General features: G+C 38.6%; 1 long non-coding RNA gene across 3 annotated transcripts in view; it reads right to left on the reverse strand.

Annotated features, from left to right (window-relative positions):
• LOC131834126 (uncharacterized) overlaps positions 1-12,988 on the reverse strand; it is a 141,060-nt gene that overhangs the window by 41,788 nt on the left and 86,284 nt on the right. For 2 of the 3 annotated variants that reach the window (XR_009354762.1, XR_009354763.1), the window contains exon 6: positions 10,434-10,660. This is a non-coding gene — a long non-coding RNA (uncharacterized LOC131834126). The remainder of the gene's footprint in view (positions 1-10,433; positions 10,661-12,988) is intronic. The other variant, XR_009354764.1, reaches the window with a different exon arrangement.

Below are 12,988 nucleotides of genomic sequence, written 5' to 3' on the forward strand. Positions count from 1 at the left end.
GACCTGTACCCCTGGGGATAAAAATATATTATATGTTTATAAAAAATAATTTAAAAATAAATTTAAAAAAAAAGAATCTCTAATTAGATGCCCAATTGATGTAAAGAGTTTATGCTCTCTGTGACTTTGGTAGCTCTGCTAAATTCCCTTTGGGTTCTTTATTGTAATCCCTGGAGACCCCTGCAGAAGAAAGTAATAAATGTAAGTATTTTTGCCATACGGTGACCAGTGCTAGGAGAGATACAAGAAGAGGACTCCTTATTATGAAAAGAGAATGGGGGAAATACACATTATTTTTCCCTTTCTCTTGCTTCTTGCAGGTTCTTCTGAGGGCAGGAACATTCACTTGCAAGTGCACAGGAGGCTGAAACTCAGAGGAAACCTCATCATTCTAGAGAAAGGAATCAACAACCAGGACTTAGAGTTGGGGAGGATGGCTAAAATCTCAGAAAGCTGTCCCCTAATTCTATGTATGAACTGACACAAGTCCTGAGATCTCCCTCACTGGCACATGCATTTGTTATACCCGCAGGTACAAAGCAAAGGCCTTGAGAACTGAGCTACAACACAGGTCATGACCCAGGCCCAAACAAACCCTGTGTGGCCAGATGCAGACCCCACAGCATAGCAAAGACTTTGAAGTCTGCAACACTGAAAGAAGGTGAGACGGAACTGAACCCCACAGGCTGGTCACCTGCTAAAACAAAATAAAGGGGGAAAAAAATCAATATTCTCCAAATGATTTTAACAGGACATAGAGTCTTGCCACCAAGTATTCTGAATAGGAGTAATGGGATTCGCATGAAGTAAATGAAACACTTGCTTTGGGTGCAAAATTTAAAGGAGAGAGGGGGACCAAAAGACTCAGTAACAAGATAAATGATATTTTAACACAAGGTCTAAAAGAGTCAGAATGGATGCAAAAAAATTCCACGATGAACAAAATATCAGAATTTTAAATAAAGACAGGACCAATATTGCTGATTTTTCCTCTTGTATCAAGCTCTAATGTGGCTCACCATAGCACCATTACTGATGCTAGAAGGCAGTAGAAAGGAGCTCCCTAATGTACTCTAGATAGTCAGTGTCCCAAAGTCCCCAAGAGAGCAGAAAGGGATGGAAAGTAAATCCAGAGAGGCAGAGAGAAGCTATCCAGGAACCTGAAAAAAACTCAAGTATGGCAGACACCATGTATCACAAAGGTAGACAGGTATATATCTGAAAACGAGGATGGGTTCAAAGGGTTTACAAGGGGCAGTAAGATTCCCTGGCTCTCCCCAGCAGGAGACCAGAGCTCCTAAGGAATCTGAATTAAGAAACTGAGGGTAAGAAAAAAAATACAGTTGGTGAAGGGAGGGTGAGATGAAAATCTGCATGCTGAACCAGGAGCACCCCCACCAGCAAACTGAAATCTCCTTCCTGCACCCTGTTCTAAGAATACTGACAGAGGGGCTTACTGAGCATTGTCCCACCTCTCTTCCTCACCAGTAGCCTAGATAATTCATCTTAGGAAGAACCCAAGAATCCTAAAGAAAAGACTTATAGATATTAACATCAGTGATTATGAAACAGGTCTACAAATTATTTAGCATCTATCCCATCAAGAAGCAGAGTGTAATTTCCTTCCCTGGGACTATGGACTGTCTTAGGGCCTCAGTTATAGTGACTACAATGCTCTAGGAGGGATACTGCATGACTTCCTGGGCTAGGTTAAAAGAGGCCATTCCTATGGCTCTCATCTCACACTATCTTGAGACACATGCCTTTGGAACTCTGAGCTGCCATGTAAAATATCCAGCTACTCTGTAGCTGCCACACTAGAGAGACCACAGTAAGATAAATGCCCTGAGAGTCCCAGGAGCTCTAGCCTCCAACTGTTGGAGTCTTCCTGGCCCAGGAGCCAGATATATGAGTGCAGAAGCTTCCAGAAGACCTCAGATTCACACACTTGGACAGCAACCTTATGAAAGCCCCCAGATGAAAACCACCTATTTGAGACCACTCAATCCCCCAAATCACCAGAGATAGTAACAATATGTGATTGATGCTGGTTTTTGCCCTTGAGGTTGGAGTGGCTTCTTATGAAGCAATTAAGGTAATCAGAACCATGACATTTGGAGTTCTCCCAAGTAAAACTGTGGTTTTCCATCAGTTATCCCACAGTTGCTTCCAAATGGCTATTTAGTCTTCACATCTAAATATGAATAACCAGGGACGCCTGGGTGACTCAGTCAGTTAAGCTGTTGCCTTTGGCTCAGGTCAAGATCCTAGGGTCCTGGGATGAGTCCCGCATTGGGCTCCTTACTTGGCAGGGAGCCTGCTTCTCTCTCCACCTCTGCCTGCCTCTCTGCCTGCTCGTGCATGCTCACTCTCTCTCTCTCTCTGACAAATAAATAAATAAATAAATAAAATCTTAAATAAGTAAATAAATATGACTAACCAGTCACAAATCATCTCAGTAAAGCTATTAAATAAAAGGCAAAGACCAACACAATCAGAAAAAAAGGAACCCTGAACAAAAAGAGACAATGTTGGGTGAGCCTGGTGGTGGGTATTAAGGAAAGCACGTATTGCATGGAGCACTGGGTGTGGTACATAAACAATGAATTTTGGAACACTGAAAAAGAATAAATTTTTTTAAAAAGAGAGAGACAATGCAGGGAACAGCAGAAAACCTGAACACAAGTCTGAGAAAATATACCAAAAAGTAGAACATAAAAATTTTTAATGTTCAAGAGAAAAAGAATTGAAAAGGTAGAGAATCAATTCAAGAGGCTCAACATCCGATGACAGAGAATGAAGAAACAATCACCATGCAAAAGAACATGGATGCTTTTCACAAAAGTTGAACAAAAGACAACAGATACAAAAGAACATACTGTAGGGGCACCTGGGTGGCTCAGTTGTTGGGCATTTGACCCCAGCTCAGATTATGATCCCGGGGTCCTGGGATCGAGCCCCACATTGGGCTGCTTAGCCAGAAACCTGCTTCTCCCTCTCCCACTCCACCTGCTTATGTTCCCTGTCTCGCTGTGTCTCTTTCTATCAAATATATAAAACCTTTAGAAGAAAAGGTTGTATGATTTCATTACACAAAGTAAAAAACAGGTGCCTTCGCCTCATGAAAATTTGAGCTATTACACTCAGGAATTATGCATTTTTCTGTGTATATGTTCTATGTCAATTAAAAGCTCATTTAAAAAATTAAGGGATTAAAATCAGTCCCTGTACTTATAAGGCAAGACTAAAAAATGGTTCAGGACCTAACATGTATAGATTCTTACTGGCCACCTAAAGAACAACCTAAACTGAGTGCTAAGAATAATAAATACAATAAATAAAACATATCTAACATGTTAAGTCCATGATAATAAAAAGCAGTCCCCATTTATTACCTTAGACACTGATGGGAAACCAATTAATTACTTTAAGATAAGGGAAAGAATCAGGGCTTTATTATTATATATATATATATATATTTTTTTTTTTCCCCCTGTTCTTCTCCCTTCGGTTTCGGGTCTCTTCTGATATGGTTATCATATATTTTTCTGGGGCCTTTTCATCCCTTTTAGTATTTTATTCTCTTGTTCATATATTCTTATCTGGATAAAATGACAAGGGGAAACAACTTACCACAAAAAAAGAACAAGAGGCAGTACCAACAACTAGGGACATAATCAATATGGACATTGGTCATCTGTCAGAACTAGAGTTCAGTATGGCAATTCTCAAGGTGCTAGCTGGGCTCAAAAAAGGCATGGAAGATATTAGAGAATCTCTTTCTGGAGAAATAAAATACCTTTCTGGAGAAATAACAGAACTAAAATCTAACAAAGTTGAAACCAAAAAAGCTATTAATGAGGTGCAAACGAAATAGAGGTTCTTACTGCTAGGATAAATGAGGCAGAAGAGAGAATTAGTGATATAGAAGACGAAATGACAGAGAATAAAGAAGCTGAGCAAAAAAGAGACAAACAACTACTAGACCACGAGGGGAGAATTCAAGACATAAGTGATATAATAAATAAAACAATATTAGAATAATTGGGATCCCAGAAGAAGAAGAAAGAGAGAGGGTCAGAAGGTATATTGAGCATTATTATAGTAGAGAATTTCCCTAATATAGCTAAAGGAACAAGCATCAAAATCTAGGAGGCACAGAGAACACCCCCAAAATCAATAAAAATAGGTCCACACCCCATCATCTAATAGTAAAAGTTACAAGTCTCAGTGACAAAGAAAATCCTGAAAACAGTATGGGACAACAGGTCTATAACATACAATGGTAGAAATATTAGATTGGCAGCAGACCTATCCACACAGACCTGGCAAGACAGAAAGGACTGTCATGATGTGTTCAGAGCACTAAATGAGAAAAATATGCATCCAAGAATATTATATCCAGCTAGTCTGTCATTGAAAATAGAAGAAGAGATAAAAAGCTTTCAGGACAAGCAAAAATTAAAAGAATTTACAAACACCAAACCAGCCCTATAGGAAATATTGAAAGGGGTCTTCTAAGCAAAGAGAGAGCCTAAAAGTAGTAGACTAGAAAGGAGCAGAGACAATATACAGTAACAGTCACCTTACAGGCAATACAATAACACTAAATTCATATCTTTCAATAGTTACTCTAAATGTAAATGGGCTAAAAGCCCCCAATCAAAAGACACAGGGTATCAGAATGGATTAAAAAAAAAATTGATATACTGTCTATAAGAAACTCATTTTAGACCCAAAGAGTCCTCCAGATTTAAAGTGAGGGGGTGGAAAATGATTTACCATGCTAATGGACATCAAAAGAAAGCTGGGGTGGCAATCCTCATACCAGATCAATTAGATTTTAAGCCAAGACTATAATAAGAGATGAAGAAGAACGCTATATCATACTTAAAGGATCTGTTCAACAAGAAGAGCTAACAATTTTAAATATCTATGCCCCTAACATGGGAGCAGCCAATTATATAAACTAATTAATAACAAATCAAAGAAACACTGTGACTATAATACAATAATACTAGGGGACTTTAACATCCCCCTCACTGAACTGGACAGATCATCTAAGCAAAAGATCAACAAGGAAATATTTGCTTTAAATGACACACTGAACTAGAGGAACATCACAGATATATTCAGAACATTCCATCCCAAAGCAACAGAATACACATTCTTTCTGGTGCACATGGAACATTCTCCAGAAGAAATCACATCCTGGGTCACAAATCAGGTCTCAACCAGTACCAAAAGATTGGTATCATTCCCTACATATTTTCAGACCATAGTGCTCTGAAGCTAGAACTCAATCACAAGAGGAAAGTTGGAAAGAACTCACATACATGGAAGCTAAAGAGTATCCTACTAAAGAATGAATAGGTCAACCAGGAAATCAAAGAAAAATTGAAAAAATTTATGGAAACAAATGCAAATGAAAACACAACGGTTCAAAATCTTTGGGACACAGCAAAGGCGGTCCCAATAGAAAACTACATAGCAATACAAGACTTTCTCAAGAAACAAGAAAGTTATCAAATATACAATGTAACCCTACACTTAAAGGAGCTGGAGAAAGAACAACAAGGAAAGCCTAAACCCAGCAGAAGAGAAATAATAAAGATCAGAGCAGAAATCAATGAAATAGAAACCAAAAAAGCTATAGAACAAATCAATGAAACTAACAGCTGGTTTTTTGAAAGAATTAATAATATTGATAAACCCTTGGACAGACTTACCAAAAAGAAAAGAGAAAGGACCCAAATTAATAAAATCAGGAATGAAAGAGAGAGATCATGACCAACAACAAAGAAATACAAACAATTATAAGAACATATTATGAGCAACTATATGGCAGCAAATTTGGCAATCTGGAAGAAATGAATGTATTCCTAGAGATATATAAACTACCAAAACTGAACCAAAACCTGAACAGACCCATAACCAGTAAGGAGATTGAAGCAGTCATCAAAAATCTCCCAACAAACGGGACGCCTGGGTGGCTCAGTTGGTTGGGCAGCTGCCTTCGGCTCAGGTCATGATCCCAGCATCCTGGGATCGAGTCTCACATCGGGCTCCTTGCTCAGCAGGGAACCTGCTTCTCCCTCTGCCTCTGCCTGCCTCTCTGTCTGCCTGTGCTCACTCTCTCTGACAAATAAATAAATAAAATCTTTAAAAAAAAAATATCTCCCAACAAACAAGAGCCCAGGTCCAGAGGGCTTCACAGGGGATTTCTACCAAACATTTAAAGAATTAATAGTAGTAGTAGTACTACCATTTTTGAAACTACTTCAAAAAATAGAAATGGAAGGAGAATTTCCAAACTCATTTTATGAGGCCAGCATTACCTTAATCCCCAAACCAGGCAAAGACCCCATCAAAAAGGAGAATTATAGACCAATATCCTTGATGAACACAGATGCAAAAATTCTCACCAAAATACTAGCCAATAGGATCCAACAGTACATTAAATGGATTATTCACCATGACCAAGTGGGATTTATTCCTGAGCTGCAAGGTTGGTTCAACATCCACAGATCAATCAATATGATACAATACATTAATAAAAAAAAGAACAAGAACCCTATGATATTCTCAATAGATGCTGAAAAAGTATTTGACAAAGTACAGCATCCTTTCTTAATCAAAACTCTTCAAAGTGTAGGGATAGAGGGCACATACCTCAATATCATCAAAGCCATCTATGAAAAACCCACAATGAATATCATTCTCAATGGGGAAAAACTGAGAGATTTTCCCCCTAAGGTCAGGAACACAGCAGGGATGTCCACTATCACCACTGCTATTCAACATAGTACCAGAAGCCCTAGCATCGGCAATCAAACGACAAAAAGAAATGAAAGGCATCAAAATCGGCAAAGAAGAAGTCAAACTCTCACTCTTTGCAGATGATATGATACTTTACTTGGAAAACCCAAAAGACTCCACTTCAAAACTGCCAGAACTCATACTGGAATTCAATTAAATGTCAGGATATAAAATCAATGCACAGAAATCAGTTGCATTTCTATATACCAACAGTAAGACAGAAGAAAGAGAAATTAAGGAGTTGCTCCTATTTACAATTGCACCCAAAACTATAAGATACCTAGGAATAAACCTAACCAAAGAAGCAAAGAATCCATACTTAGAAAACTATAAAGTACTCATGAAAGAAATTGAAGAAGACACAAAGAAATGCAGAAATATTCCATGTTCATAGATTGGAGAATATTGTGAAAATGTCTATGCTACCTAAAGCAATCTATACATTTAATGCAATCTCTCTCAAAATACCAACAATTTTTTTCAAAGAAATGGAACAAATAATCCTAAAATTTATACGAAACCAGAAAAGACCCCAAATAGCCAAAGAAACATTGAAACATTGAAAATGAAAACCAAAGTTGGTGGCATCACAATTCCAGACTTCAAGCTTTATTACAAAGATGTAATCATCAAGACAGTATGGTACTGGCACAAAAACAGACATAAAGATCAATGGAACAGAATAGAGAGCCCAGAAATGGACCCTCAACTCTATGGTCAACTAATCTTTGACAAAGCAGGAAAGAATGTCCAATGGAAGAAAAGACAGTCTCTTCAACAAATGGTGTTGGGAAAATTGGACAGCCACATGCAGAAAAATGAAACTGGAACATTTCCTTATACCACACACAAAAATAGACTCAAAATGGGTCAAAGACCTCAATGTGAGACAGGAATCCACCCAATCCTTGAGGAGAACTCAAGCAACAACCTCTTCGACCTCAGCTGCAGCAACTTCTACCTAGAAACATCACCAAAGGCAAGGTTAAGGGCAAGAATGAACTATTGGGACTTCATCAAGATCAAAAGCTTTTGCACAGCAAAGGAAACAGTCAACAAAACCAAAAGACAACTGACAGAATGGGAGAAGATATTCACAAATGATGGATCAGATAAAGGGCTAGTATCCAAAACCTATAAAGAACTTACCAAACTCAACACCCAAATAAATAATCCAATGAAGAAATGAGCAGAAGATAGACAATTTCAACAGATATTTCTGCAGAGAAGACATGCACATGGCCAACAGACACATGAAAAAGTGCTCAGCATCACTCAGCATCAGGGAAAAATACAAATCAAAATCACAATGAGATACCACTTCACACCAGTCAGAATGGTTAAAATTAACAAATGAGGAAACAGCAGATGTTGGCAAGGATGCACAGAAAAGGGAATCCTCCTACACTGTTGGTGGGAATGGAAGCTGGTGCAGCCAGTCTGGAAAATAGTATGGAGGTTCCTCAAAAAACTGAAAATAGAGCAACCCTATAACCTAGCAATTGCACTACTGGGTATTTACCCTAAAGATACAAATGTAGTGATCTGAACGGGCATGTGCACCCAAATGTTTACAGCAGCAATGTCCACAATAGCCAAACTAAGGAAAGAACCTAGATGTCCGTCAACAGATGAATGGCTAAAGAAGAGATTTTATACACACACACACACACACACACACACACACACAGGAATACTATGCAGCCATCAAAAGAAATGAAATCTTGCCATTTGTACTGATGTGGATGGAACTAGAGGGTATTGTGCTGAGCAAAATAAGTCAATCAGTTGAAGACAATTATCATATGATCTCTCTGATATGAGGATTTTGAGAGGCAGGTCAGGGGATTTGGGGGGTAGGGATGGAAAAAATGAAACTGGACTGGATCGGGAGGGAGAAAAACCATAAGAGACTCTTAATCTCACAAACAAACTGAGGGTTGCTGGGGGGATGGGGGGGTTGGAGAGAGGGTGGTTGGGTTATGGGCATTGGGGAGGGTATGTACTCTGATGAATGCTGTGAAATGTGGAAGCCTGATGATTCACAGACCTGTACCCCTGGGGTAAATAATACATTATATGTTAATAAAAATAATTTTTAAAAAGAGATTTCATTTCATATCAAAATTAGAGGTTCCTGGATGTTATTGTAAGTAGGTTAGCACATATTATGTTCCTCTGAGCTTTTCAGTAGTCAATCACTGAACAAATAATTGCTGAGTGTCTACCATTTCCAGAATAGTAGATACCTAGGTTTTGTCTGCTCAGGAGTCCTCTTTTTCTAGAAACTGCCCCTGCTCTTGGCTTGATCCTCAACTGAATAGTTCAGGGTGGACAGCTGACCCAAGGTACCCAATGAAGGAAACCTAGAAATAAGGAAAACCCCAGACATTTTTGACTAGAGACACAAAAAATAGCCCCCCCCCTTTTTTGTGCCTCCTCTTTAAGGAAGGCAGCCATAAGACTAAACTCTCAGTAACTATCCATGGCCCCATTTCCCCATGTGAGGGATTAAAGGTCGCATAGGAAACAAAGCATAGACAAGAAACAGGGAAAGAGCCTTGCCAATGTTTATTGTTCCAGATCTCCAGCTATATCCCTGTCCTTGCGTAAGTTGGCTTTTTCAGCTTTTCCGGGATTCTGTATTTTGTGTAAACCAAGTCTGATTGAGAGTTATTCACTTGGAAAAATTTCATATACTTGGGCACAAGGCCATGGTCTAAGGACATTATATAACCACACCGTAGTCCCCACACTCAAGGAGCTTAAAGTACAATGTGAAGACAGGTACGAAAATGTGGTTGATTTCAGAACAGAGTGATAAGCTTTGTGAAAGGAGTGACACAAGACACTCTACAGCCCATAGAAGATGTACCCAGAAAAGCTTCCTAGAATACATGCTACTTGTGGGAACTGAAGAACCATGGGGGCTAGACCAGGGCATCTCAACCTCACCACTACTGACATTTGTGGGCTGATAATTCTCTGTGGGGGAGGGGACCTGTCCTGTGACAGGTAGGTTATTTAACAACATCCCTGGCTTCTAGATGCCAGTTGTACAACCAGCCATGCAAGTTAAAAATGTCTGCAGACACTGCCAAATGTCCCCCAGGGGGCACAAAATGATCCCGTCTACCCAATGTCTTCATAAAAACAATAGAGGGGGGTGCTGCCTGAAATGCAGCCAAAATAGAATAATGACTGCCTTATGGAATAAAAATGTGATTTCCTCATAAAAGGTACCCTTGGTGGCCACATGTTGACAGCTCACTAGCAACTTAAATTCCTCAAGCAGTGCCTTGGAGCACGCCTTGGGAAATATGTTGACACATTCTTGTTTCAGGAGGATGAATCCCTTGGCCACCAAGTCCCACTGGGGGCCACTTCCTTCTGAAGAAGCTTTTGTGTCTTTGCTGTAGATGATTAAAATTTCTCCACAGAGGAGTCTTCGCCGCCCATTTACAAAACTAACATCAAGAGCCCAATTTTCATTATCCCAAAACAATCATGGCGGCATCCATGATTTGGGTTTGGGATACAAAAAATGGGTGCAAAAAATGTTATGGAAAGCCTCTTTATTTGTTTCTCAGAAATCACAAGCAAAGGCCACTTACTGTAAACCCTGCAGGTTACTGGGAAGTCTTTCCTGGGTTTTCTGAACATGCCAGACATAATAAACCTGTTTCTTTACAAATAGGGTACCTGAAGCCAAGTAACGTGAATCCATACAATCATTTTTCATTCCTTTCAGTTACTGATGAAAGGAGTAACCTTGCTTCTTACGATGTCTGTTTTCTATATTCTTGAATTTTCTTTCAAGGCTGTAGTATCACTGATTGATCTGTAAATCAGAGAAAAACAACAACTTCCTTCATAGGGTAATAACAAAGATTAAAGGGTAATGCACCATACCTCACTGATTTGAAAAAGCATGCAGTTCCCCCACCTTTGAGCATCTGCAGAATGAGAATGTATCTGGCAATCTACAGCCTCTCAACTCTCCACTAGTCAGGGAGCAGTCACAATCCCGCTGTCCTCACCTACCCACATGCTAACTTTTTGGCCTCGTGGCATGAAGGGCAACTCCCCAACTGTCAGTGAACAGACCACTTCAGAACTTGAGGAAGGAGCATGGGTTTGGGTGGTTGTCTGAAAACTTTCTGCTGAGACTTCAACAAAGCACCACACCAAACCTTGCAGATCAGGGGTCAGCACTGTGGAGGGAAACCCCAGAGGTACATGGGAGCCCCTCTGAAGAAATGCTGTGTCCCCTCCATTCTCATAGGTAAAGAGGAAGGTGTTGCGTAGAGAAACAACAACCTCAACAATCCTGAGTCAAAAAGTGATTCAAAAGAGTCTGAATGCAAAATGAACAAACAAAAAAATCTAAAAAACAAACACTAATAGCAACAAAAATCCTTCAGGAATTCCTTAACCAATTGAATTTGCTCAGATTTTCCTTCTATATGCACAAGATGATATATGATGAAAAAAAAAAATTTAGCTAAGCCCAAACAGCCCTTTCAACAGGTATACAACAAAAATTCTACAATTAATTGCACACTTTTTTCCTTAGTGATACATAAAATTATGGCATACATCATAGTTGTTTTAGATTTGAGGAAACACAGTAACAGAGAAGGCTGAGGGCATGGTTCACATCTAGTTGGTTATCAACAAACAGTAGATGTTGTTGTTTCTAGGACTTTATAGTTGTCAAATCTGGCCCGATCGAGAGACAATATTTGAGAATAAACAAATTTATTTTATGAAAAAAATCCCCCAGATCAAGTGCATAGAGATGATTCTATAAAATAGCTTAAACATCAAAGTCCCTTCTAAGTTATGATTTCATTGGTGAATTTACATCCTCAAATAACAACTGCAGAGTATAATTTCAATTCTCTCCTCCTTAACACTCTTTTTCTAGTTATCTTGTCCATGTGGCAGAGAGCCCAACACATCAGGAGGCAGGCAGAGCGACAGAACTCGAAATCAAGCCACACTTACCCACTGGCTTGCACACCCATAACAATCCTGCACATTGTTAAGCTTCTCGTACTTTTGATTAAATTTCATGGGAATTTAAAGGAATTAAAGAAAGGAATGGTTTCTGAGTGTGGAATTTCCCCAAACGTGGCCCTAAGTCAGGAAAGATATTGAAAGAATATAAATGAAAGAAGAAAAGATCTAAAAATCTCCAAATATTCTAGGAAAAGAAGTCACATTTGTTAATATTTTCGTTGTATATAAATACCTGTTATGGGCCAATGGATAAACAGTCGTAGGGGTATGTATAATGGAAACTTTGTTTCATACAAACAGTAAAATGTGAAATAGTCTTTCATATAAATGACAAGACTTCCATTCAATAGATGTTCGCCTGAAGCAAATTATCAGTGTTAAGGTTTCTACCTATAACACACTAAATAATTTTTCTCAAAACTTCCATAATATTTAATAAGATTTTGATTATTAATTCAAATACAAAATGTAACTTTCTGCCAACGGTTATCTTAGAATATGTCAGCTCATTCTGCATCAAAATTATTCTGTGGAAGAACTTTTCTGGTAATGGGTGTTTTCCAAAAGCTAGTTCAAAGGTATGAATATATAATATCATATCATAATGTATACTACAATATATGTATTAAAATATCCAGTAACCTTATCACAAATACCTCCGATTACACCCTTGTGGGATTTTGTTCCATGTAGTCTGGACCAGTCACAACCCACGTGCTGGTTTCACATCAAAGCTTGCAAAATGAACCAGAGCCAGGTCTGTGTTGTTGAGATGATCAACCACCAGAGAGCAGCAAAGCACCTCATAATACCTTACCTTAGGTTTTCGTTTGTTTTGTTTTATTTTTTTAGTTCACGAAGTCGGACCGTGGAATTAGGGTGTTGATTTTTCTGTTTATATCTTGTAAGTCTTTTATCATATTAATTAATGAAATTACTTTTTTTAAACCCGAAAATAAGAGCTATTAGGACATTTGTCATTGATTTTCCTTAAAGATCTATCCAGGCACACCCCCAAATTTCTCCTTATAAGTAATATTCCCATTTTTTAGTAGTGCTTAGGATTGATATATTAATGCAGAATGAAAGATAAAGACTTCCAGTTTTAACCAAGTAGCATTTTAAATTAAACTGGGTGATTTGG

The sequence above is a fragment of the Mustela lutreola genome, chromosome 6 (genome assembly GCF_030435805.1).
Source record: "Mustela lutreola isolate mMusLut2 chromosome 6, mMusLut2.pri, whole genome shotgun sequence".
Classification (NCBI taxonomy): Eukaryota; Metazoa; Chordata; class Mammalia; order Carnivora; family Mustelidae; genus Mustela; species Mustela lutreola.